Below are 26,973 nucleotides of genomic sequence, written 5' to 3'. Positions count from 1 at the left end.
GTGCTCGCGATATGCCGTGCCACGACACACCTTGCCCGTTTTTGTTCAATATACAATAGATAGGGCGTATATGATGCTAGCAGATAAAAATCACTCTGTCTGCGGCTGGTAGCTCCGGGCGTCTTGTAGCTACCGTTAAGTTTCTGGATAATATTTTTAATTACGCGTTTCACCCGATAATGCGCGCCTTCCCGGGAACCACGCTAATTAAGCACGACCCTAGCTTTTACTATCTACTTTATAAGCTGTGTAGTTTTTTCTCATTAGACGACGCGGGTACTCCTATTATCGTTTAGATGGCGGGCAGTTTCGTCACACGTTGGATGTAGAATGAGCTTTTATATCAAACCAGCTGACCCGTTACTCGCTTTCACCCGGAATTATTTTTTATGTTTCCTAAATAAAAAAAACTAAAGAAAATAGCCTATGATCTAGTCCAGGACGTACGTAATGTATATTCAAAATTTCTTTGAAATCCGTTCAGCCGTTTAGGCGCGAAAGAAGGACAAATAAATAAACGGACAACGTTTCACTTTTATATATTAGCAGGGATTCTGATTTTGTTGTGATTGGAAATCGTTACCTTCTTTGAGAAGTAATGCTAATAATAATAGTAACACGTGTGGTTTAATATTTAGGGTGGGTCCAAAATGTTCAAATGAACCTTCGTGTTGGTCACTCTGTGCCACATTTTGTGATTTTCATAAAATTGATATATGCAGCCTATGTGAAATGAAGGAGAGCTTAAGACATTATTTAGCTAGTTTCGAATTTGGGTAAAAAATACAGGCTGTTAAAGTGTGAAACCTTCCCCTATGTCAGCGAAAACAGACTTCATAACTAAACTTTCATTTTTTAAGCGTAAGAGTGTACAAGAGCATTTCCGTGTATTTTTCACTTGAAAAAAGTACCAGTGCTCCATATGTTGCTCATATAGGCAAATCACGTGACACTTGCCATGCGCCACATGCTGCTCATAAACAACGGATGGGTTAAACAGTGTATCACCGATTTATTGATGTGCGGATACAATTGGTAACGGTGTAAAACAAAGAAAGTTAAGCGATCAAAAAGTTTCTACTACTTTCATCTCGGAGCGCCTCCTAACACGACCGTTTTTGAAACGAAAAAAAAGTGGCGGAACGTGAAACAAGAAAAGTCATGACTCTCCCGTCATATCCCCTTTCAATTTCTGTCGTCCGATAACTGGTTTCGATGTGCCGTCCGAATTTCTCATGGGACAGCGTTTTTTCGCTTTTGTTTCAAACATTCTATCCATCGGGCGTAGTTCTTTATACTTCCATATCTAGAAACTGCGTCGCGACGCTTATGCGTGTATCAGTTTGCAACTTGTGTCGAATAAGTTTCACTCTGGGCGGTGAAATTTCAAGCAGACGGAATTCCTTTAAAAGCGGTGTCTGTTAAACGAGTTTTAAGCCATTGAACCCGAAAAAAATACAAAACATGGAGTGGGATATATAAAACTTCCAGGGGTGGTTGTTTTTGTTGATAGACAAATTTTGAAAGAAATTATTGTGAGTGACGCGACAGATTTCGTTGCCACGAGATTCCAAAGCTTAATTTATATTAGATTATTGTCGATAAAACCTCGGTTAGTTAATTACCACATTGTTTACTTATAACTAAAAATATGATGGTCCAATAATTGTGGTATAGCTGGGAAAGGGAGATCGTCAGAAAAAACCAGCCGAAATTGGAGAATAAAGTTAAAAAAACTTGCTGAATTCAAAATAAATCTTGTCGAAAGTAAGGCTTCGCTCGAAAAAAGATATTCTATTTCACAGTTGTATCGTATCTGCTGCTGTGTTTTGGCAATTCTTCGTAAAATTGTTGTGCATTAAATGAATTTTTAATTTAGTCTTTCTTACACTTTATTCTATAAATTCAATTTATTTTCTGACAATACATCCCTTTCCTGGTTACATCATGCTTATTAGAGCACCCTGTATATATTTTCAATTAGACAGTACTTTCTGTATATTTTTTTTCAAACGAAGATATAGATATTGTAATTTATTTTTATTCACCATTTATTAAAAAATTAGTTTTGGTGTAAAATAGCTTAAAATTTTGAAATATAGTGCCGTATTTCACGTTCGTGGAGCTTCATTCTTCTCGTGAGCATATACGTCCTGGATACCGTATATTTAAAGCTTAAAAATGTTCGGACAATGATAAGTGAACAGGAATTTCGCCATTTGTATTCGAGAACGATTTGACAAATGCGCTCCACGTTCGGAGATTTTGCGGCTGACCACAGCGATCCGATTCTACTATCAGCGATCGGGGCCAACCAGTCGGTGAAACTGAAAACGAGATATGGAAAAACCGATCGCGTACGAGCGTCGACCATGATACCGCGAATCGCAAACTTTTACAAGCAACAACTTTTTAGTACGAGTCAATCGTGATTTTTACCATCGAAATGGTAAATCACGCTTCTGAATCAGATGCTACTTATGTCCAAGTGATTCTTAAGGGAAAGCTAGATTCCTATTATTGTGCGGTTCTGCTCAAGTTGCGACATTAAAGCTTGCAGTTCTATTTAATACCAGAAAATGACTAGAAAATGACTAAAAAAGGTTATAACCATCAATTGAAGTCCAAGTAAAGGTAGATTTAACGAATGCATATGGCATGAACAGTGTTAATATTATTCTGGCGAATTATCATATATTCAAGTGTCGAAGCAATATCAGTAAGGCCGAAATTAACCCAATTATTTCTTAATTAACCATAATTATATCAATGCTATCGGAAATCTACAGTACCGATTACTGTACATATTGATATTTTCGAAGACTACTGGGTGCCTTTATAATCATGACATTTTGGTTTCACTGAAAACAAGTCGGTTACTTTATTGCTAACAGATGAATAACTAAGGGACTCAGATTACTCTAGGTACCTACAGAAATCTTTCAAATAATCGTTTACGAGTAGTTTCAGTACTATCATACTTTGCATATAAATACGCGATAATGTTACCTACAGTGGTGGATTTACTATTTTTTTCCTATTCCGACCAATTGCATTTTTTTTTCAAAACGAGACACGTCACTTAGCTAACTAATCCTTCTAGCTCCTCAAAAAAACCTCATGTCGTTTGGACGAATCCTAAAAAAGTTATGCGATTTTAAATGTTATAAACTGTCTTTCGTCCGTCACTGTATAATTTGTCACGTTCAACGGCCAAAGGGACTAAAGTCAATATCAACGCGATTTACCAAAAATTCCCACCCAAAATCTCAATTAAAGATAAGAGATACGTACCAGTCGTACTCCACGAAATTGATGAGGACACGACAGAAAATTCATTAACTGGAGTCCCCTGGAGTCCACTCCATGAAAAAGATCATTGATTTAGGGAATGACTGCGAAATGAAGCGTCGTACATTGCAGGGTTTAGTTCCAGCTACGGGACATTTATTCCAGATACTCCCACTAAATCCGACATTGTCCTGGAAACTGCGGGGTTCCTGTGCACACGGCCAGTCCGTGGAACGACAGAGTAAGCAAAGATGCAATTTCACCAGGAAATGACAATTGTCTGGTTCTCTCTCCTCCTCTCTCTCCCTCTCTCTCTCTCTCTGTCTCTCACTGCCCTCGTTGTGTCTTTGTCCATCCATCTGAGCCCTTTGTCTTCGTCGACCGCGCGAAACCCCTCAACCCCTTTACTTTCGAGGGACAGAGATCATCTGCGATTTATACGCGAGTCCTTCGAGGTATGTACAAACGACGTCATTTATTTGGGCGCTCTAAAACGATTACTCTACTGGAATCCTTGGATCCTTGGACTCTATATAGTTACGTTTGAGATACTAGCCTTCTCTTCCGCACAGATACGTGCATACGTGTGCCACGCGAAGACAATGTAGGTACTTGTTGAAGTCACTTTTATCTGCTTCAAATTGATTTTTCTACCTCACTGTTCCAAGGTTTTTCGAGAGTTTAATATAAAAGTACTGGTACTGAAATGTATTGGTAAGATAAGTGCGCTGCCAACGAAATTGCAGGTTCACCGAAATAATTCAAGCGAAAAGAAATTTGGCCTCGTCTATAGCGAGGGGCGGAGAGGGAATTTGATATTTGGAAGATGACAGGCAGCTGTTTTTGTTGCCTTAAAGATTTTATTTACGATACAAATTGCAGACAGATTCCGTGGTACAAGGGACAGAATATTTGGAAGAGAGGTTCTTTCAAAGCCAGTTGCATTGGAGGGTCAAGTTTATCCAAGCCAATACCAGTGGAGCCTTGTATTTTTCACGTGTGCTCACGTGATGCGGGATTTTCAAACTTTTTCATTGTCGGAATCCTATTTCAAATATTACTTTTTCCGCAGGAACCAGCCGTTCCCTCGAATGTGCGCGGAAGTTCGCGAAAGTGCCAAAGGTGCGCGATTTTCTTCGATATTAAATTTTGTATCAGAGAAAAATTTATCCCCGCAGAATCTCTGTCAAATTTCACGGGAACTCGCGTGAATCTTCCGGGAACTCGTTCGACGGGATCCAATTTGAAAGTCACGATTGCAAAGAATAAAAAAGAGTCGTTCAATACCGCGAAACAATGCGGGATTTTGATCAGCCTGTTTTCGATAGGTACGAAACATTTTTATTTTCCACGGTGATATATTATTGTAGTCCCGAAGACAGGTGCATTGTGCACTCTGTGGTGTCGATATAAAAGCAGGGATGGGCAAAATTTATATTTAAATAAAATTTTTGAATAACGAATAAAAGTAAAGAAAAAGTTACTCGTCAGTCGTTCGTTCACCCGAGTTAACTTTACTCGACACATGACGAATAATTTTGTTTAGCTTAATTCGTTATTCGAAATTTTAATTAAATAACAATTTTGCCCATCTCTGCGTGAAAGGTGCACCATAGCATAGCACTGAAAACAAGTCCTCGATTTTTAAGGTCAGAAACAAATATTAACTTTTCTAATATAAAATAATTAAATTCGACATTCTATCAGCAGCATTTATTTCGTATTATGATAACGCACGTTTCGTTGCAGCAAAAGCTGAAACAAATAATACACGTTGCCTTTTTCTTACTGCAAACATGTTTTTACTTATCATTCCCTAAATCATACAGAAAATTCAGCGACCACATTTCACTTTAAATATTGGACACCTAGTTCCATATTTCCTCTGCATTGGCGAACTTCCTCTAGGGCGGCTCACTGATACAGTATCCCAAATACATCTCCTACCTTCTTCCACGTTATCGTGAAAACCCCTACTATCTACTATTGTATTGTAGATTGGGAGCAAGCATTATATATATATATATATATATATATATATATATATATATATCATGCGGCAGGGACGAGGCCAAGTCGGCTTAACACAAATTGCCGCAAACGAACAACAGAAACTTAACCATCCGGAAGTCGCCGTAGCGAGAAAGAATCAGCGGAAAGAGTGGTTCGGTTGTGACCATCAATTTAGGGAGTTGTGTGCCTCGTTCTACGTTTCCTATTGCGCTAAGCAACTGTCGGGCTTAATTGGCCCAGATAACAACTATCCATTCGGGGAACGACCCAAACCTCATTTAAGAAATGGATCAGAATGAGAGAATTACTAGTGCTTAGGACACTAGCACTCGTTCAATCTGTAGGAAGTGATAAATTAAATTACTAGAGAGCTCCTTAGGGGCTGTATAAACCCCCTGCATTACGTGGAGTCGTTCGTGAATGCTTAATTACAAAAAGAAGACACCTTTGTGCACTGAAAACTTTACTGCGATAATATTCTATGAAAAGGAAAATAGTTATTAACTTCGTGACCATAAATCCATTATTCAAGTCTGTGATAATAATTCCTCTTCTTATTCTCTTTCCTACTTATCTTGAGCGACATATCAGCCATTAGTACCTACTTGTGCGAGGACAATCGTTACAAGAAGATTTAAATAAGCGAGCATGACCAAAAAAGGTTTTATCGCCATATAATAATTCATTTTGCAGAACGTAACGTTTACCCTCTTATTGCTATGCTTTTAGGAATAATTGAAATGGTAATAGCTGTTGCACTCTGCTCAAGTGTTCCTTTGTTCAAAAACCAACAATATTTCGTGAGAATACAAAGACTGGAAAGCAGTTTCTTCCTACCCTTACCAAAGCTTTGTGGACCGGTGTTTCGTTTCATTTACGTTCAACTGTTATAGTCGACACTGTGCTTTTTCCAGTGCAAAGGATAACTCGTGGGGAAATTTCTACGAATAAGGGTACGTGGTACGAGGCTCGCGGCTCAGGTGTGAACACGAGGCGAAGTAATTTCGGTTGGTAACATGGTCGATATTTGATCGAAGCCGAACAATTCTGGTCAAATTACGTTGCGCATCGCAACCATTGGCCGAGCTCGCCCTGGAACTTTCCTACTCAATTAAAAGTTATAAATGAGAGTGTTTCAGTGTAAGCCGGCTTCTTCGGCCAGCGGACCATACAGATCACGATCGAATGACTGAGCCAGCGGCCCGTGAAAGAACCTGAAACTAGGCTAATTTGGATCACACAGTAGCCACTCATTATTCCTTGTTCACTGCGCAGGCCACTTCTCCCAGAGATAGGGGCGAGGAGTAATGTTGCTTAAACTATATAATAAATAAGTGGGCAGGAAAAGAGAATAGAAAATTCCACAATTTTCAAGTTACCACCACCACCAATCCTTGCCTCGTTAATTATTTTCACGTTGTTTTGTAGATATAAAAAATACGGAAAAAAGGGAACTGGGGACGGTCGTGCGCGGACGGGAAGTTTATTATTTTTGTACGCAGAATTGAAGAAATAAAAATAATGAAACAATTCTGTTGGCGAATATTATAGCATTAATGACTTTTCACTTCTACCCACTTACAGTACTCTATGATCTTTCTTTAATGCACAGTTACCTTCGCTGTAAAGTTGGCCCGGACAATGCCATGCTCGGTATTTAAATCACGGCGAAGATCTGATAGCAGGGATAGCGTCCAAGTAATCGTATTATTTGGCTCATTGTCGCCCAGACACTCAAGGAAAGATATCTTCAATTACAAGCATATCGCGGCATACTCTCGAGACTCATTAATAAGATAAGCGTTCACGCGAGGGGAACGTATCAAAGGCTTATTCACGCATTATTTCCCCGTATCTCCGCGCCGACATGCGCCACGCGCGCCGAAGAGATGCATGCCCTTTTCCAACGAGATGCTTCGTCCTGCGAACCGCCATTACTTGTAAAAAGCGGATAAAATTAAAATGTAATTAACGAGCTTAAAGACCGAAGTTTCACTTCGCTTCGAAATTGCTCGGTCGTAATTATACCCCTTGCATTACCATAGCAAAGGGATGTTTCGTAAAGCGAAACCGTCGTTACGCAATTCTTTTAAATTATTTTACGAAAGGTAAATGAATCTTCGGTGGTTCCTAACGCGATCTCGGTTATATAAATACATTAAAATATATTAACTTTAAATATATTCATTGAATAATGAACTTAGAAGAGAAGCCCTCGAGTGTTCGCGTTCTAATCCACTGGACAATTAGTTCAGAATCTTCCAGTTCCTTTTGGCAAGGGAGTGAAACTTTTTAAGTGAAACTAACCGAGAATCGATCAGAAAACTTTCCATCAAACCAGTTGATTGCTTGTTCATTTTAAATCGATCCATCTGCGTGGCATAATTGCCATTGTCGTTAAAAAGGGGGCGATGAAAAGAAAAACAATTTCTACTTAGCTCTTGTCCCCTTATTGTTATACTAACGGAATTTCATTTTAAGCGTAATATGTACAACGAAGAGCTAATCTAAATATTCCCCTAGCGAGTGCTATAATGGAATGTTTTCGTAAGAATGCAAATATGTACTTGCCCGTAGCCGTCATTATCAAATAGAGGTTCATTTAAATTAGAATGGAGTTTTTAACCCCTCGCTGTATCCTCCAATTGTGTTCCATTAGTCACGGGGCGCTTCTTGAATTCAGTGAATTCTCACTAACGAAAATTCTGGTAATTATTCCCTCAATTTCCTAATTCTCAATTGGCACCGACCATGCTGACAGGGGAGGCGAAAATAAATTTACTCTACAAAGAGCTTCATTTTCCTGCGTGTTGATTTAGTAGATTGGTAAACTGCCTAACATTCAAAAGATGCTTCCACGAAGAACGTAATAAATTGATTCAGAACGATCCAAATGCATTTGTGCGGACTCCACCTTTCAGGGGAAAAATAGTACCAGACTTTCCCCTTGTCGATATCCTATTTTGACCCAAATAGAAGGCTGATGCCGCCGCATCCCGATAGTTTGGGGTTAGGCTGAAGTATTTTATCGAGGTTGAACATTTGCACGAGATATAAAAATAAAAAGAAGAAAAATGGGGGAGTTTGTGTATAATAATATTAGAGCACATGCTCTAAGATAATAATAGAATCGTGACCCAAGACTTCAGTTACCTACTGAAGAATGGGTGAATTAGGGGTGTTTAACATTTCATACAGTTTGTTTAATTCTGTATGGGATTTTGAGATGGACTAGTTCACTACAGTTTTGTTTGAATAAAACATTTTAGAAATGTAAAATGAAATATAAAAAAATGATTTTTCTCTGAATTATTTTGTTACTTGATTACTAATTAAATGATTTTTTATTAGCATCCATTAAAATAATCTTGTGAATACTTTTTGATGCGGTTGCCTTTCAGAGAAAATGGTTGAAATCAGAATAATCCTGAGAGTGAACGCTTTTTTCTTAAAAGAAAATTACTTTTTCACAATTTCGGTATTGTACTTCGTATTATTTATTTAGAATATTATACTTTTACTTTAGGCACATTCAACACAAATCTTACAATTAGTACACTGAAGATCATATGTTATTTTATTTGAAACAATTAACCGAAGTAGAAAATTATTTCGAAATAATTTATTTCGTTTTTACACAAAATACCTTTACTTTTATCAAGTTATTATTAAAATAGAGAAAACTAGCAATCCAAATAATTCAGTATTTCAAATATTAGTCTTTATTAAATATTTGAAGCATGCACTGAGGCACGAGGTGATTCAAGAATTTCGTTTAATAGATACTTCACCTCAGAAACTTCCAACTTCTAACTTTGTCGCTTAACTCACCTATCATATGTACAATCCATCTTCATATAACAGTTACTTATGTCAATGAGAGTAAACTAATGGAAACTGCAATAATTTAATTAACCGTGAAACTTTACCATAGTATTCGTTGATAGCAAACAAATAAAATCATGCATTTAGCTCAAATCCGAAAAAAATTGCTGTTTCACAATTTTACCATTGGAACAACGATATATTTATTGTAATCATCCTAAGCATTTTATATTGAAATAATAAATTCTATAATTGAAAAATCTCAACTTAAAATTATACAACGAGGATTTTATAGAAGAACAATGCAGTCGTGGAGTTGTAAAGCGTGATCAGACACTTCTTAACAATAAAAGCTACCACAAATTGAGGGCGATTCAGATGTGGATAGTCTAGGATCGTCGGTGACTTCGAAGTGTGATGATTCCTCACTAACAATAAGTGCCCTTCCTGGGATTACTTTCCTTCCTCGTCTCTTTTTTCGGCATATCTTTATTCTGCCCTCGAATGTCAAACGTTTCAACAAATGATCTCGCATGCGAGCTCCTAGCTTCCAATGTAACCCCGGTGTACGCCAATGTTAGCCAGTACATACTGCCAATATTCCCCCAGTTTACGGTATTCTGCAAATAATCCTTGGTTATTGATGTATACATTGCTATGCATATTTAAAGTTACTGCAGCCAATGTAACATTCAGTACTAAAATATTACAATTCCTAGGTATTGAGTTCTGCATAGTAAAACAAGCGCAAATAACTAAATTATTAAGGCGAATCCCTTTTCTGTTTCTGCTCGATTTTTTGTGCCACGCAATGAATTTTTTACACATAGGTGAAAGCCAATATACATATATATGTATATGTACTGCATACTCTAGTTTGCTGTAACTGTAACACTGTATTGATCTCTCTAAAACAGAGCACTATTAATACATACTGAGACACACTTGGATCCATCGAAGATAGCGAATGTGTGAGAAAGCCATAATCGTTGCCAGCTCCACTTCGTCGTGGATCGATCGCGAGGACGGTGCCAGATTTTGCATCCCGTGCGCCTGAATTGATTAACCAACAATAAAAGCTTAAATTGGCAATCGAGTTGTAAGGTGATGGGATCGATTTCTCAGCATATCGAAACTGTTCACCTCGGTAGCCGTTCTCGTGAGAAGAAAAACCTGATCGTGTACGTTACACACGATATGCTCTAAATATTGCATTCAGCAAGTTCTCGCGAAGAAATTTATATTTTAATGCATAACACGACTAGCTTAAGTTTTTAGGCACTTCTAAGGAGGCAGAATAATTCCATTATTTGCCTTTCAACTAGTTAAACAATGTGTTACATTTCGTGGTCGTTACATACCAGCTTTATACATATTAATTTTTTTCAAATTCTCATTCCACTCTTGTTGTGACTTCGCGTTACAATAGTGTAGCTAAAAAAAAATCATTTGGAAAACAAAATTTATTTGGAAATAAATTGAAAGATATCTGCAAAAATGGGTGCATTTCGGGTGTCCTTTTCCCTTTGATCGATGTTTAAACATATTTAAATGTTCATAATGCAATAATAATAAATATCATTGTATTCGGGAGGGTTCATAGAATAATTTGGCGTAACAAGCAACCAAATAAGTATTACCATTTCGCAACAAAAGATGTTCAAAGTTGAAAATTTGCAGTTTTTTTCAAAATCGAATTTCTCAAAAACTGAGGGTAATGGCGACAAATGGTTTGCGGATTCGTTTTCAAGGCACGAACACCTATAAGAAACGGCTATTGAATGTTACAAGTCCAGATGGCTGTCGAACTGTGTAACATGCAAACCTAGTGAATTGTTTAAAATACATTACATCACGCAACTCGTAAAACACCATATCTTAGCGATCAATTGCGATTCCCAAAACAATGAATTATTTTGCTTTCAATAGTGGAGGAAATAATTGAATACATACGCCTTCAGAGCTGATACATTGTGTTCCAATGAAGTGTTTCATGCCAAAGTTCATTTTCGTAATTTAGTTAAGGAGCAGTAGCGTGTCGTAGTTAGTTCGGGACACTGCGTAATCAGGGACGTTAATTTTTAAGTGTTTAGAGAAAGCGCAGTTCAACTTCCTCTCGTAAGCCGTTCTCATCAGGGCCTCCTTTGTCTGCGTTCCTGGAGAGTGTCGCAGCGGTGTTCCTTCGACAAGATTCGCTCTACTAGGTAATCAGGAATCAGCATCGGGCCAAATGTCGGCAGAAAGTTAGAATCTGTGAACAGCAGCGTCAATCTGAGTGAAATAATCAATTAGTCCAGCAAGTTTTCACAGTCTTCCGTCGCTGCGAAGCTCGAGCTAACTTTTGGCAAAATTTGCTCAACGAAAGTATACCAGCGAACAACATTGTTGGGGAATTTACCATAAGCGAATGAGAAAATTCCGCTGCATGGTATCGTTACAGCGAAGAAAAGGGAGAAAGGGGAAGGCTTCTGCTTTTCTTCCTTCTATTTTCTATTTCCCCTTTCGATAGTAATGGACACTGTGCTGGTGCAGAGTCTCATTTGCTGTCGCGTGGACGTTCGAGGACTTTGCACAAACGCAAACTGCCTGTTGGTGATGCTAGTTCTTACTGTAGATTCCTTTCGTTACCTTTTTCACTTTGCACTCAATTCACATTTTTGAAAGGGCATTCAGCTACATGAAATTTAGCGAAGAACACTATGCGAGGGATAACAATTGGCAATGAAAATCAACACGGAATTGAATAACAAAAATAATAATTTCAAATAATTTCAATAATAATTTCAGTTGGGCAGAAGATGATATAACTTGAGATATAGAAACTAACTGTTATTAGGTAACTTCTAATGATTACGAGAACTAAGAAGTGTTTTATCAGAATGAAGAAATTGGTAACTAAACTTAATCTTTTGTTGCAAGTTTTGTCTCGTTTTAAAACCAGAAAATATTAATACAATGTTCCATAGTTAAATATGTAATAAATAAAAATACCAATAAAAATCAGAAAATAGCCCTTGCTAAATTCTGTTCAGGAGTTCGTAGTAAAGTGTGTCGCCCCGTTTGGAGTTGCAACCAAATTAATACCTTTCGGAAAGGCCTACGAAATAACTGACTTTATGATACCGAGCCATTTACTGTCACAGGGAAAATTTAGCGTGACCCGAGATCATAGAACTGTACTTCACACGTTGCCTAGCTTTAAGACCACAGATACCGACATCTGTGCTACAGCTAGGCCAAACGTAACTGGCCGCTTAGAGCCATTGAAGAGTCATCCCCTCCCTATCTTCCAATTTATCAACCGTTATATTTTTCTCTGCTCACACAAACCAACAACAACAAGAATATATCGCCTGTCCGTTACACAGGGAATTAAGCTGACATAGTGGAAATTCAGAGTCCTGTCTGTTGCATCCAACTGTAGGAAGCTTGGGAGCCACTGAATGGGTGTGCGTTAGGGCGTGTTCAAAGCATATTAGAGCAAGCCTTATCTGCTACTTTACTGTTCGTTCTGAAGAAAAAGGAATTAACACGCGGCCACAAATTTAGATTTCTCTACAGCAAGAATGGCAACGTTGCTGAGGAAACTTTGAACACGTCAGGATGTTTAGAGATATCCCTGCTAATCCCGAACCTGCATAGGACGTCTAAAGGTGATGTGTGACTACGAGTCACACTAATTTTGCCTGTGACCACAAGTGCAAGGACCTGTTGGGTCCCTCGGATTGAGCTTATTCATTTGCGTGACCGCTAGCTGTACTAATCTTAGCTCCGACCGCCAGTAGCATGGCTACGATTGATGATGCCTCTTCTGCAACGTGAATGTTTGACTTAAAATCTTGACCTACATAGTTGCGTGTGGGAAGCTGAAATCCACGGTGGAAATACAAGAAAGTAGGCAGAAAATATAAAGTGTTGAGAAGATTGGGAAGTAATGTAATTTAAAATGTAATGACCAAGAAATTTATTTTAAAAGTGGAATAGTTTTCCGTGGGGATTAATAATGTACCATAACGTATCCAATTAATCTAGAAAAACTTTTCTGGGGAAGCATATTTACTACAAACAAAATAAGTGTAATAATAATTATCATTATATGCGTAGGTAAATGTTCTAAAATAATGAAACTTAATACATAATTGATAAAAATTCGACGTAACTTTATTTGACCACGCAAATTATCAGTACAGAAGTTACATACCTACTATATTCTTAGAACGCTAGATCCTAGATGAAACCCTAGTAACCCTAAAATGTTCAAGATTCCCAAAACAATCAATCGAGTCATGACTCGATGCCAGGGATTGTGGCGAAATTAAAACATTACGTAGTCCACATGAAATTAGGAAGAGTTTAAGTCATCATTTTTCTGTATTTTTTTTTTAAAAATACCGACCGTCAAATTCTGAAATTTGTACTGTCTTTAACAATTAATTGCGACGTTAATTTTAAAGATAACATCCCAGAGGAAAACCTAATTTGTAGACAGTACCTCCGAGAATATGCACATATTTTTCTAAATTCAGAAACATACGACCTTCGGGGTAAAATTTGCAAAATCAGAATTTATAATTTTCAGCGTCTATATTTTAGCCGTCTAGATTAAAATAAAAACATAATGAACACAATATGGTAAATAGTTTCCGAACTATAAATTCATAAGGGCAGCCCGGTTTCTCGAAAATAGGCAAAAATTGCAAACTTCGACGATCTATATTTTTTTTAAAAAAATCGAAACCGGGAAAACGACGACTTAAACACTCTCTAATAATACTTCAAATTCGACAAAATCCCTGTCATTCGGTGCAAAAAATATTAACTATAAATCTACAGTATTCCAATTCAAACAGTGACATAAGCATACATTCATACAGTAATATAAATTCCACTACTGTTTCTTCCAGAACATACGTTTGCGGAACTAGATTTCTCTTCAACAATCCAAATCCAGAATTCCTCCGCGTGCAAGCTCGGTTGTAATCATCTGTTTATCAAAAACCCGCGTAGCTGACTTTTTCTTCCCGTACCGGGAGGGGAACTTTCCGAAACGAGGAGTCACAAGTGGTAATGGGGTGATGCGAAGAAACGAACATTCCAAAGGTCCGTTTCGTTCGACCCAGCCGGCCACCGTTCATTGGCAGTTTATTAGCCGCAGGGGAAGCACGTTTTCGGTCGGACGCCAGTTCCGCCGTTGTAATTTACGGGCAGAATTATCGAAATATAGGGTTATGGCAACGGGTTGTAGGCGCGCGGGGCCACCTGCGAAAATATATAGCCAGCCGTTCTCGAGTGTGGCGCATGTGTGGCGACGAACACGAGACTCGTTATTAACTCCCAGCGACGCCGCTTGGAAAAAGGCGAGCTTGCCTAATGAAATATTAACGACTTGGAAGATATGGGTTTCCACGGGAGTTTAAGCCGCGTAATAAACGCCCCTCGTCCGCCCTCAACTATCTATCTCGCCTCCTTCCTTTGTCGGGGTCCATTCCTCCCACGAGATTCGTCGCCAGCGCCGCTTTTGCCGTCGTAATAAATATTTTTCTTCCACTCTCCCCATCGTCACACCTATCTTTTTATGCGTGACAATGGTCCCGCGTTAATATCGCGCTGGGAACACCTTTCAGGGGCGCGTAACAAATTACCTTCGCGAATCTACCACGGCACGAGGCGCGTTTACAAATGAAAGCACCCGTTGGCATCGGGATCGCGTGTTCTCCGGGCGAAACAGGTAGCCAAAGATCTCCCAGTAACGGCAGAGCGCAGCCACCTTGTTGTCCGTATAAACCTTGCCTTTTCTACTGGCTTGTTTGTCTCGCCATGGAAAGGCGAAACGTGGATTGGGAATATCCTTCAAAGGAGATGACCTATCACGCTCGGGACGGAATATTCCCTTCTGTTTTTCTCCCTTCATACGCGCGATAGCAACGGGATGTAATTCAGCATCCAGGGATAAGAAAAGCGAGAGGCGAGCAGCGGCTGGTGGAAAAAAAACGTGCCGCCTCAGCGACAGTCTCACGAGCCAAGGTCACGTTGGAAATGAAGGGAGTTAGGTGGTCGATTATATGCCCGACCTATTCTACTGGTTTCTGTCGCGACGGTTCTCTGCCTCGTGGCTTCTAGCATGGCACGTGTAAACAGCAACGGCATTCAAGGGCGCGATAAGAAAAAGACCGCCGCATTGTGGTAACCCTAATTTTTTTGTTGGGCAACCGATTTGTCTCAGAGTAAATGGTCCTTTCTGTTTTATGGTATGCATTAGGATTGTTTGAAAAGCAGAAATGTCCGGTGAAAGATCGACCTTCATTCCTGATTCCGAGTGTACTTCATCGCTCTGCTTCATTTGTGCTCGCTGCAGTTGTACAGGCCACCGGCGCGTAGTCTCGAGAGGAGTTTCATTGTTGCTTTTGTCCTTTAATAAATTGCCAGATTTGTTTCAAAGCCAAAATTGTGTAGGTGGTTTTACAACGCAAGATGCTTATTCACGTTGCTACCTCGGGCCATTTAAACTTCTTTCGCGTATTTATGACCACTTGTTAGCGCTCCCGCTTTACCCCGTTTGTTTACTTCCCATGAAACGTATTTCATAAGGCGAATGCCCCGCAGAAGTCACTCAACCCTTCGTGGGCACACGGGGTGTATCGCAACCCAAGGACAATTTTCAAATGGCACGCCTTTATGACTTCCAAAGGGGATTTATCGGGGGGAAAAATAAAAAAATAAAAATATGGCTTTTTCCCACAACCGTGGAAAATCGCTTTTCTTGAACTACAAATTTTATCGTATCAAAATTTACATATTTAGAAAAACACTATTGGAGCATGATTATATGAGTAGATCTGTAATTGATTTGTCACACAGTGGGTTGATGAGATTAATTAAAAATTAATATTGACAGGCTGTGGCTTGAGTTAATAAAACTGCTGCTTTAAATACCGCGCTTATATGCATTCCATGCAAATAAGACGATATGTTTAAAATTTTCGTACTCGGTTTTCGTATTCTTTAGACCACTTTCTCCAAGTGTTTGTAAATTGAACTTAAAATTATAGCCTGTATCTGAATCACCAAGTTTGTACATATAAATGCACACGTAAAGTCTGCTGGGGTTGTTAAACAAACGCTTCGACACAGTAAATCTCCGTTACAGGTGTTCAGAAATAACTTCGTCGAAGGAAGGAACAGCCCAGGGTGGAACGAAACGGATTTATGCTTCAAGAACCAGGATGTAAACAACGATATATGCAGCTACTGTGAGTATTCGGCACTTGCTTCCCACGTACGTGTATGTATTTAGTTGCGTGCGTGTTCATGGGAGGAAACGAAGATTGCTCATCAAACAGTCATGATTGATAGAATACAGATCTATTAATCAGATTAATATGCTTAAGAATTTCTATTCACGCACGTCCCCCGATAACAAATTAATTGTTGCTGTTCTAAAACGTTCGTGAATCTCGCGTTGAAAATACCACACAATTTACAACACAGATTCATTTCAGCGGAATGAAGATCTTCAATGGCCCTTTGAATATCGTAGTTAGATCCTCGCCAGGATTTGGACGTAATAACCGCTATAGTTAAGAGTAATAAATTGGAACAACGACTCTCCAACGATTGCCAAATGGGTTTCGATATAAATCCTCGAAGAGTTATCCGCGATCTTCTTCGATAAAAAGCTCTGTGTCGATGTATCGCGTTGGACATTTATCTTTAGACCCAGCGTCGAGAATGTTTTGTTTCTTAATTCGTGCCAACTGCCAAGCGAGTTTCCGCCGAAACAGCAGAGCGGAGGCTGCTGCACTTCGCTTCGTTTCTTAATTCATTAATACTTTAGAAAGGTTCCCTTTAAACTCGCCCTGAAATAACGAGTACCGCGGTTACCATTCGGGAAACCAAAAATAATTGCAGATGGGACGTTCGTAGAAAATGGAACGTATAGCGATTAAAATCTAAAAGCTTTTGCAGAGAAATACGTACATACGTTTCGAGTTTCCGATTACAGTAATTCATCTGTATTGGGGGAAGCATTAATTGTGATTTCATAATTGAATAGAAAATAATCCTATCCCGGCGCGTAGAATTCACCAAACATTTTGCAACACGTTCATCGAACAATCTCCGCGCGGATGATAAATTTCGACGATTTAGCGACGAGCGAACGGTGCGCGATACAAATATTACTTGCTATTTAAATGCGAGCTTATGCAAGAGTCGATATATGTAATCAACTCGTTTCGATAGCTCCAAAATTCTTATGAAAGGAAAATTAATAGGCTTTTCCGCGGCTTTCATAACGCTGGCTCAATCAAAATCATATAGAATAGTAATTAAACGACAAGCAACGGTGATATTACTTTTATAACTCAGGTACATGCCTCTAATGTTTCACAATGACGCATGGCACATCGAAGCACTTCTGCATAAACAAGTTCAGACATTCTGTAAATTAGAATCTTGCGCAGAATGCAATGTAAAGTTCCAGCTCATTTCACGTTCATGAGGAATTTAAACATTAAACGAAATTAAATCCACCAGCCAATTGCACGATAAAAATGATTAATTAGTGAAAGCAATCAGTTCCTCAGGATGTTAATTACAAAGCCCTTTACACTGAATAAATTGTAACGTTATAACGTCATATAATATTTCATGTAACTTCAACGACGAATTTGATTGACTTTAATTTGAAAGCAAATAATTTTATTTACTCTAATGTTACGGTAAATGCAGTGATTGCGAAGCTTTTGACGTCGAAACTACTAGGTACAGTGTTTGAACGAGTAAAATTACAGTAACGCTATATTAATGTTCCATAACAATACCTCCTGTCACATTTTACGTTAACGAAGGATTCGTTTGATTAAATATCCTCGTGCAGCTTTTAATAGTTTTGCGTTGCCAAAGTTGTTTAAATTTAATTTCTATTCAGAGCTATTAATTCCGGCACCCATTCATTATTTCATTTGAATGAAATTTGCAGGGAAATCAATAATGAGTAAACATTTAATAAAACGAACTCTACAGCTTTATTAAAATATATAGACTTCGTTCGATTAAACAGCTTTGAAAACTGTCAGTTCAGAATGAAATGCCTTGTTTCCCTTTTTCATCACACTTGTGATAGAGTTATTAAACGCTCGTCAGCGCGTCAGACGCTAGCAGGGGGTTAATAAACGTGAAATCGTTTTCGAGATTCGTTCAGTTCGAAGTCTGGACTGCTCTGATCAAAACGGAAGGAAATCCAGCTTCCTCGCTGACCCTCTCAATTCCGGCATAGAGATCCATTTCTGACAGTACGTTTTGGAAAATGTGACATCGATACTGATACCATTCAAGTCGCTTGAAAATTTCGAATTCAAATGTCGAACGAGATCCGCCCGGGATTTTCGTTCGGAATTACAAAAGCGTGTTAACGGAGATAGCTGCTGCCCTGATTCGAGATAGCCAAGTTAATGTTATTTATTTACGTAGCTATTAATTGTGAGATACATTAGCTTTCTATCTTGCAACCACTGCTTTTCGTAATTCAGATTGTTAAGACACTATAAACTCACCTAAATGTTTCATTTTTCACAGAGAAAAATTTCTCACTTTTCTTTCAGGTGTGTTAAAGTTCATTAATTCAAGACGGTGGGGATATGATGTAAGCTTCTTTAGCAATTTATGTATAATAATATTATAATGATAGATATAATATCAGAGCCTAGAGTCTAGAAAATTCATCCTAAGTAAATTCATAACAGTCCAGCTTTGTAAGCAACGTACTTGAGAAAATAAGATATAAATTTTACGATTCATTGTTTGCCCCAGTAACACTTTTTTGTCTATTGAAGAAACATTGTTACAAAATAGACTTCCATTTTCTATAACACGCTCTAAAAAACAATCTTTATTGTTCAATCTTGACCTTTGTGAAACCATAATGTATAATTAAATGGCAACCATTTAAATGTAATAGTTCATTTGTGCCACGAAAATTTTCAGTTTCCTTTAACATAAAGTGGAAACATATGAGGAAATGAAAAAAAAAATTTTAGTCAATTAGTATCATTAGATTCCAAGAGTTTTAAACAACTCAAAGAAAAGAAATTTCGCATTAACTAATTTAAAATAAATGATTGCAAATAATATTGCAATGACTTCTCTTTCTTTTTACTCTTCAAATACTGCATTTTTAATTCATTTGTGGATCAAAATGCAGAAGCTATAACTCAAAGATAAACTGCGAAGTTTACCTTACTCTTTCAACCAGCGCAGTGATTATTCTCCTTACAATTAAAACTAACACCAAATAAAAACAAAAGCCAACAGTACACTAGACTTTCGAATTTCTCTCTACCATAACAAACTCAATGTTCCCTAGTAAAAATTCCACCAAAAATGACTCTGCGCCTTTCGACCAGAACAGAGACTTCTCTACCTACGCTTGTATAGCCAACAAACATTTTTCTAGCGACACCGACAACAAAAAGTGACACAACCAATTTACCATAAAAAAAGGGGTGCATAGAGTACCACAGATTTGATTTCCAGCGAACCCAGTCAACGGAAAATTTCTCCTGGATCCCGCCCCGTTTTGCAGGGCGTGTGATAAATTGACGCCGCATTTGAAATTTCGGGGGAAACGACGGAATCACGGTCGAGTCGTAATTCACACACTGGCCATCGTGGCGATGTGAAAACGAGAGCGCGTTTTACAATTGCATCCGTGCTCGTTTCTCCGTACGCTCGGCCACGATCGATCGCCTCCCCCTGCTCTCCTCTAAACGATCCATATTAATGGAAACGACGCGACCTATACGTAAGCACCTGGAAAAATAATCGGGTGACTAGCAGATGGACGCTTTCACCGAAAGATTCATGGGATTGTTCGGCTATCTTTCGAGATTAAGGAGCTTTGTTGGCTTTGTTGGCTGTGTGAGGCGAATACGGGCGAATGGGACTGTTGGTGTACTGCCACGATCGCTGAATCTGTTTGCAGCTTGAGTGTTGCTGACGTTTAGTGTCAGCTACTATATTACATCGAATAAGTGCACTTTGTTCTCTTAGAAGTAGAGTTGTACTGACTAGGGTTTTGGCCGACTAGCCGATTAATCGGCCCCCAAGAAGCCGACTAATCGCCGATTACAAAAGTAGCCGGATAGTTGGCTTAAGGAGTTACGCCACTCTGAGACGCTCAAACTTAGACGATTTTTTTTTGCTGCTACTATGAGCTTGAAAATTATTTCTCTACTTCTTATGCGTAGAGCATGTATTAGTGCATATATTGTATAAATACTATAGAGAAATATTAAAAAATGGAAGAGTTATTTGTTGTCCCGTGAAGCTCCTCCGCGTGAACGGTGTACGAAATATCTCACAAAACTATTTGTCCGATTGATTTCAAACTTGGTACACATATTCTTAATGGTATTATCTACAATGTAGCATACCATTATCTTGATGCGATAACGCATTCGTATATTATATATGTTTTAAGTTTGTTTTGTCAGGTGAAAAACAAATAATTTTCTTCACCTTGCTCTCATTTGTGCAATAATTTTTTTTCTCAAATCCATATGCTACGTTGTAGGTATTTTATTAAGGAACACTAAAATCATCATGGTTTTCATTTCAGATGAACCTGGGTGTTATAAGTTGGTATAACACTCACGCGTGTAACGACAGATAAGCTTCGCGGGACAACAAATAACTCGGCCATTTTTTTATATTTTTGTACAGTATTTATACAATATATGCACTAATACATGCTCTACACATAAAAAGGAAAGAAATAATTTTCAACATCATACTGTCAGTAAAAAAAATTCGTCTAAATACTTTAGTGCTGTTTCCACTAGGCTGGCTAGTCGGTTAAAGGGTTACGCCACCCTCAGGCTTTCGAAACAGCACTAAACTATTTATACCTTTGCTACTAGGTACATCTCTAGTAGCAAAATTATCAAACTTGTTAGAAAAAAGGGAGAGAAAAATGGGTAAGTATTCACAAAAAGGGAGCCGATCAATCGGCCTTTTTTGCCGATTAGTCGCCGACTAGTCGCCAACTACAAAAGTGGCCGGATAGTCGGCTTAACAGACTAGTCAGCGACTAGTCGGTACATCTCTACTTAGAAGCATTATGTAGTTCGTCCAATCGCTGAGTGAACTCCAAAGTATTCTATAAGTCAGGGTTTCCCAAACTATGTTCCGCGGAACACCAGTGTTCCGCTGAATCAGAATAAGTGTTCCGCGATAATTTCTAAAGGTTTTATACACTGCAAAACATTTAAAGATCTTTACTAGTAAAAATATTTACTACTAAGAATTACCCAACCTAAAAAAAAAAACAAGTGTTCCGTTAAAATTTCCGGGTTTGCAAAGTGTTCCGTTGCAAAAAAAAAATTGGGAAACCCTGCTATAAGTTAATATTTAAATTAAAATATTGTGCTATTCTTCTGCATTTGTTTGTGAAAGTACAGTGAAAGGAAGGGTTTACACCCACTTTTCCTATTTTTCTTTAAAACGCTGCAATCGTTATTAGACGTAACAGTACGCACGCGCTTCTAAACATTTGGAGGTTTGTTGCGTTTAGGATAATTCTCTCGACCAACTCACGGAACCTAATTCACCCTCGAATCGAATGATCGATGGAAACCCAGGCCCGAATCGCGGTGACGTGGGCGGCGGGCGTTGAATATCGGTCACGCGTGTGCGAGGTGTGTTGCGGAATCGTACGAAAATACAGTAGACGAGTCGGAAATCCATGGGCCGGGATTGGTTAAATCGCGACGAAATCGCTTCAAACTGAAACTGTGCGTCCCGATACGATTAACTGGAATTGTTCGAAGCGAAACGCTATCACTGCTTAAGAAATCGTTGGTGAAATGCTTTCTTTATCAAATTATGTACAATTTCTCTGGGAGGTTTGAAAAAATTGCCACGAAATAGTTTGAACAAAATATTTAAACAGCAGAATTTTATATGCTCCAGAAAGTGATTGTGCATTCATGAACATGATTTCTTTGCTATTTATAACGCGTGGAATTTCGGTGTACCTTTTATTACACATTCTTCTAGGAGCCAGAAATAGTAAAATCTAGATTGCCATTCAGAGGATTTGCAGGCGCTCTTTGTTCCTTAATAGTGATTGACGTATTGGGGGTCTGAGAATTGGCTTCCTAAAATTAAAGGTGTCGAGTAAGCTGCACAACCTATTTTTGGCAGACTTGCGGAGGGCGTATATAAATTTCAGGAAGCCACTCAAAAATTCGTTCAAACATTTTCATAGCTCGAGGTCTATCCGTAAATTCTGGGGACCGTCCTGGAAGAAGGCGTTAGGAATTCATGTCCAATATAAGACCGCCTCTTACAATCAAAATTATTTAACCTAGTGCGACAGGATTCCTGGAGCTTTTATACTCTGTATTACTTGAACACTTTAGGTTCTCCTTAAACTGGAAGTTATAACTGGAGGTATAAAGTTATTAGACAAAAGATCACTTTTTCCTTTCGACGAGATAATAATGCGTTTTAATTGGTCAGTTTTTCCGAGAGGATAAACAAGTTTTCAAAGCGTCCGTAGGAAGCTGACGCAGGAAGGAGAAACAGGCTGCAAGTTTCTTGTAGCGGAGGAAAGAGAACGGCGAGCATTGCATGGGAAAGTGGAAGTTTTCAAGGGCTCTAAGCGCCTTCAATCAAAATAACCGCGGCGGAAGAAACGCAGCTATGTAGCTGCTTTCCATTTGTTTTCTCAATAGAACAGATTTTAATAAATGAATAATTGGTCTCTTAACGGGTTGCAGTTGTAATTGTTCTAGCAATTAATGTTGGAGTGACTGGAAAATTAGTTATAAAACTTTTGCAAACAATACCGCTTAATGGCAAAGAGTTTGTCGTACACGTCGGACAATTTATCCCCATGAAAACGTAGCCAATCTCATTAGGTCGGCGATTGAAGCTTCAACGTAAGATTGAAATATTTCCTCGTTTATACAGGGTACCGTCTACCGTGAAGTGGAGTATTATAATTCTCTAGAAAAATATTGCGCACGAGCAATTTCGTTTCATGCGCGAAACGTGACTGTAATTTCAAAGGTTGCTCCCAGACAAGTATCAGAAAACATAAGAGAGAAAGACTTCTGTCCGCAATTTACTAAGAGTATATTATTTAGAATTCTAAGCGCAGACTAGCTTCGTAAGAAGTGGCAACAGAATGAAAAAGCTCGGGGTTAAATATCGGGGAAACGTATAACAGAAACACAACTAGAGACAGAAAATATACCTATTGTCTACCTATTGTTATCTTTTAGGATAGATAGCATACAAAAATTAAGCCTCAACAAATAGTTGAATTTATTAAAATATATTTGATATAAATTGAGATTTAAAGGTTGTGTAATTTATTTGATGGTTTATTAGAAATGTTTGGATAACACAATCAGTGTTAACAAAATGTTTTTAGACATATGTTAAAAGTATTTTACCCACTTAGAATATACTAATACAGCATTTAGCATTATTACTAAGCAAACATATATTTTCACTATGGCAGGGTGAATTTTAAAAATTTGGAGCTGCCCCCTTTTTGCATCAAGTTGTATAAAAATCCACTTACCTCGGGTAGATAATTACATTAAACACCAATAGCTATTCTGATATAAACCCATGTATTAGTACATGGAAACATATCAGAGAATATCAATCTACACAATCTTAGAAAAACTATGTTGAAATATGCTTACCTACTAAATTATAAAATAGTCTCAAAGTCCATGTTCTTGATCATAATTATCTGTACTAAAAACTACAAAACGATTTTCACATCCAGTTAACTCACGATTAATTCGTTTTAGCATTGACTGCTACCTATAACTGAATTTCAGCAAATTATGGAGCTGCCACCTCTCTGCAGCAAAATCTTCAATTACTCAAGCTGTACCTATGACGCTTTAATATTTCCTTTATCGCCACCTATCCCTGCCATTTAACAATATTTCTGTATCATAAACAAACAATTCCAAAGATGAACACAGTTTTTGTAAAACTTGGAAATATAGGGGAACAAAATGAACTGGATTATTCAGCCCTTTCGCCCTAAATTCGTCTATGCATGTATTTCGTACTACGTCCTGTGGCGGTATTCAAACGTCCTCGGGGGGAAATGCAGCTCCTCATGCTGCAATGGTCCTTCATACGACAGTATGCAAATCAGCACGCTCGAACAGTTTCATAGCGCCCCGCAGTTCTTCGTGTCCGACCTCTTCCGCATCGAATATTTCGCGCTACTCGCGATCCTTTCTTTCCGCCGGTTCGTGATTCCGAATAAGTGCAGTTTCTTAATGCATTCCCAGAATGAATCTATTCCACCGTGAAACCGGCGCGGCGGCTAGCGCCGGGTCAGCTCCCTCGGTTTTCCAGCCGAGCAAAGGCTGAGGTCTATATTTGAATGTAGAAAACCCCGGCGGGTTGCAGCAGAGAGGACTCCGCCATTCCTGCAGCGTAATATTGCATTGGTCCGTAGATATTACGTCTCACTTCGGTGACAATAGGTGGACGTGTACGCCGCATGTACCGGCAAGAAACGCGGCTGGTCGCGAACGTGCCCAAGTCCGAGCCACGAATGTTTGGATCAGTGATCACTCGCTATTCAAGTCGGCACTCGAGCTCCGCGGACCTCGTAATATCCAATTTCGTTTGGTCCCCGACCAGCGTCCCATTTTTTCCCTTCGCCTGACGCAATGAAAATCTGGCTTCAGAGCTTTCCACGCCCCATTGAATTCTATTTTCATAACTTTTACGCAGTCACGTCCGACGAGGAGCAGCGCCAGGACGGTCTACGGTCGAACCGAGCTCCGGGAATCTGTCCTTGCTCTTGAACAACAATGGGCCAACGAAGGGGCCGCTTGCTCGTAATGGATTCTGTCCGACGTCTACGGGCCACGGCTGTCCATTCGTCCATGGATCAACAGATTTCGCTTGCCCTCCCCTGCTTCGTCGCTTTCCCCGCCGATCTCCGGAACTAGTTCACCATTCTGCGACTCATTTCTTCTTCGAGCGATCTAGCCTTTCTTCCGGCCCTTTTTGTCGGGACCTTGACGGAACGCTGGGCAAACAGTAACGGCCATTTCCATTCGAACTGTAGTGGACCACATCTTTTATATGTTGATAAGGAATGCCGATTTCTTTAATGGTTTCTGGAGCTATGGGCAGGAAGACACTGCTTATTTGAGGTGTTGGTGGTAATGAAAGGGGTGGTGTAATTGAAACGGTAAGGGGAAAACCGGGAATGTCCATTTTTCGTGATCTTGTGATTTTGTTGGTGGTAACTGAGACCACAGAACTGTCGAATCAGAAAGGGTTGCAAAGTTCAAATACCCCAGTAAGATTACGTTAAAGATTTAGTATAGGTACCTGTTGAAAACAGGAAATGTCTACTCTGCGCTGGAACAACATACGAAATGTCCCCAATTTCTACCTAAGAATAAGCTTCTGTCATCGAGGTAAAATAAAAAATTATTTAAGTAGAAAATTATATAGAAAATTAAATTCATTGAACCTTTCTTTATTGATGGAATAAAGTATTAAAACTTAATTTTTTCTATATAAAGCTGCTTTGTGACATTCCCTGTTTTTCCCCTTGCCTTTCAATTGTTCAGTAACTGAAAGAAATTGCAATATTAAGGATAGCCTAGCCGATGTACGTACTTACATATCGTAAAAGGAAAACGTACCTAATCAAATTTTGTAAAAACATCAGAATCTTCAACGACATACATAAAATATGTGAGGATGCTGTTAAACTGGTATAATAGTCGTTAATTACTTATGCAGTCGATGAGACTTTAAGTTTCAAATAAAAAAAAGTAAAATTGAGGGGTAGTAAATAATGTATCTATGAATAATAGTATGATACAATCTGTGACTGATAATATTGATAGCATTACTACATGATGCGAAATAGAAGATGTAATTAAGAATTTAAAGCTTCTTTAATTCGAGTAGACTCACATGATCTTTAACTTTTGATAAAAAAATTTCTAAATAATTTTTAAAAAATTAGTGAAAAGAGGAAAATAATTTATTCACAACTTCCAACATAAAAGAAAGCAATTACAATTCTATAACTCCTTTCTCCGTTTTGTTATTTATGAATTTGTAGGAAATCAATTTATGTGAATATAATCACCGATTCGTCACTCATGAAACTAATAAAATTCCTCGAAACTATGATACTCGACAGCTCTTGTCTCACGCAGAGAAATACGCTAATGAATATCGTCTGTTTAATGTTCACACAGTGAAATAAGAATCTGCAATTTTGGCGAAGAATACCCTCGGTCACAAATAAACTTCTTACTTTGCGCGCGCTGTGGTTGTATCGGACTCCGAATCTGCGCCTCTAGCGAACCTTGAATTTGTTTGGAACTCGTAAAGGAGACTTCAATCAGCGTTCCCTCAGATAGGAACTTCGCTAACTGCATAAAGATGCCAGAGGAGAACGTAGAGATAGGTTCGTCAGTTTCTCATGTCCGTGGAATCAGAAAGGAATCGATTGTCATAAATTGAATATACGGTGTAGCTTCGATAACTCGCGAGCAATAACTCTTCAATAAAATTGTTGGGGGAAGTTCTTGATCCTGTAAAGGATAAGGAGTCGCATTGAGTAATTCTCCATCACTCTTCATATTTTTCGATCAGGAAAACCTTCATGGAAGAATCTTTAGTTTAGAGAATCTGTAGCATCTGTATCAACATATACAACACGTATAAATTATTTTAAAGAAAGTATAGATGCATAGAATCCTTTATAATAATGTGGTACACAGGAAAAGAGGACAGTGAAGTATCGGAAAATGTTTAAACATA

General features: G+C 38.6%; 1 protein-coding gene across 3 annotated transcripts in view; it reads left to right on the top strand.

The window, feature by feature from the left end:
• LOC143370438 (opioid-binding protein/cell adhesion molecule) overlaps positions 1-26,973 on the top strand; it is a 288,077-nt gene that overhangs the window by 61,956 nt on the left and 199,148 nt on the right. For 2 of the 3 annotated variants that reach the window (XM_076815571.1, XM_076815569.1), the window contains exon 2: positions 16,277-16,379. The exons of the other annotated variant lie outside the window; for it this stretch is intronic. The gene's annotated coding sequence lies outside the window, so the exon portion shown is untranslated. The remainder of the gene's footprint in view (positions 1-16,276; positions 16,380-26,973) is intronic. 3 annotated transcript variants of the gene reach the window in all.

Source organism: Andrena cerasifolii, chromosome 6 (assembly GCF_050908995.1).
Source record: "Andrena cerasifolii isolate SP2316 chromosome 6, iyAndCera1_principal, whole genome shotgun sequence".
Taxonomy (NCBI): Eukaryota; Metazoa; Arthropoda; class Insecta; order Hymenoptera; family Andrenidae; genus Andrena; species Andrena cerasifolii.
Note: the sequence above shows the minus strand (reverse complement) of the source record. Positions and strands in the feature narration are given on the sequence as shown.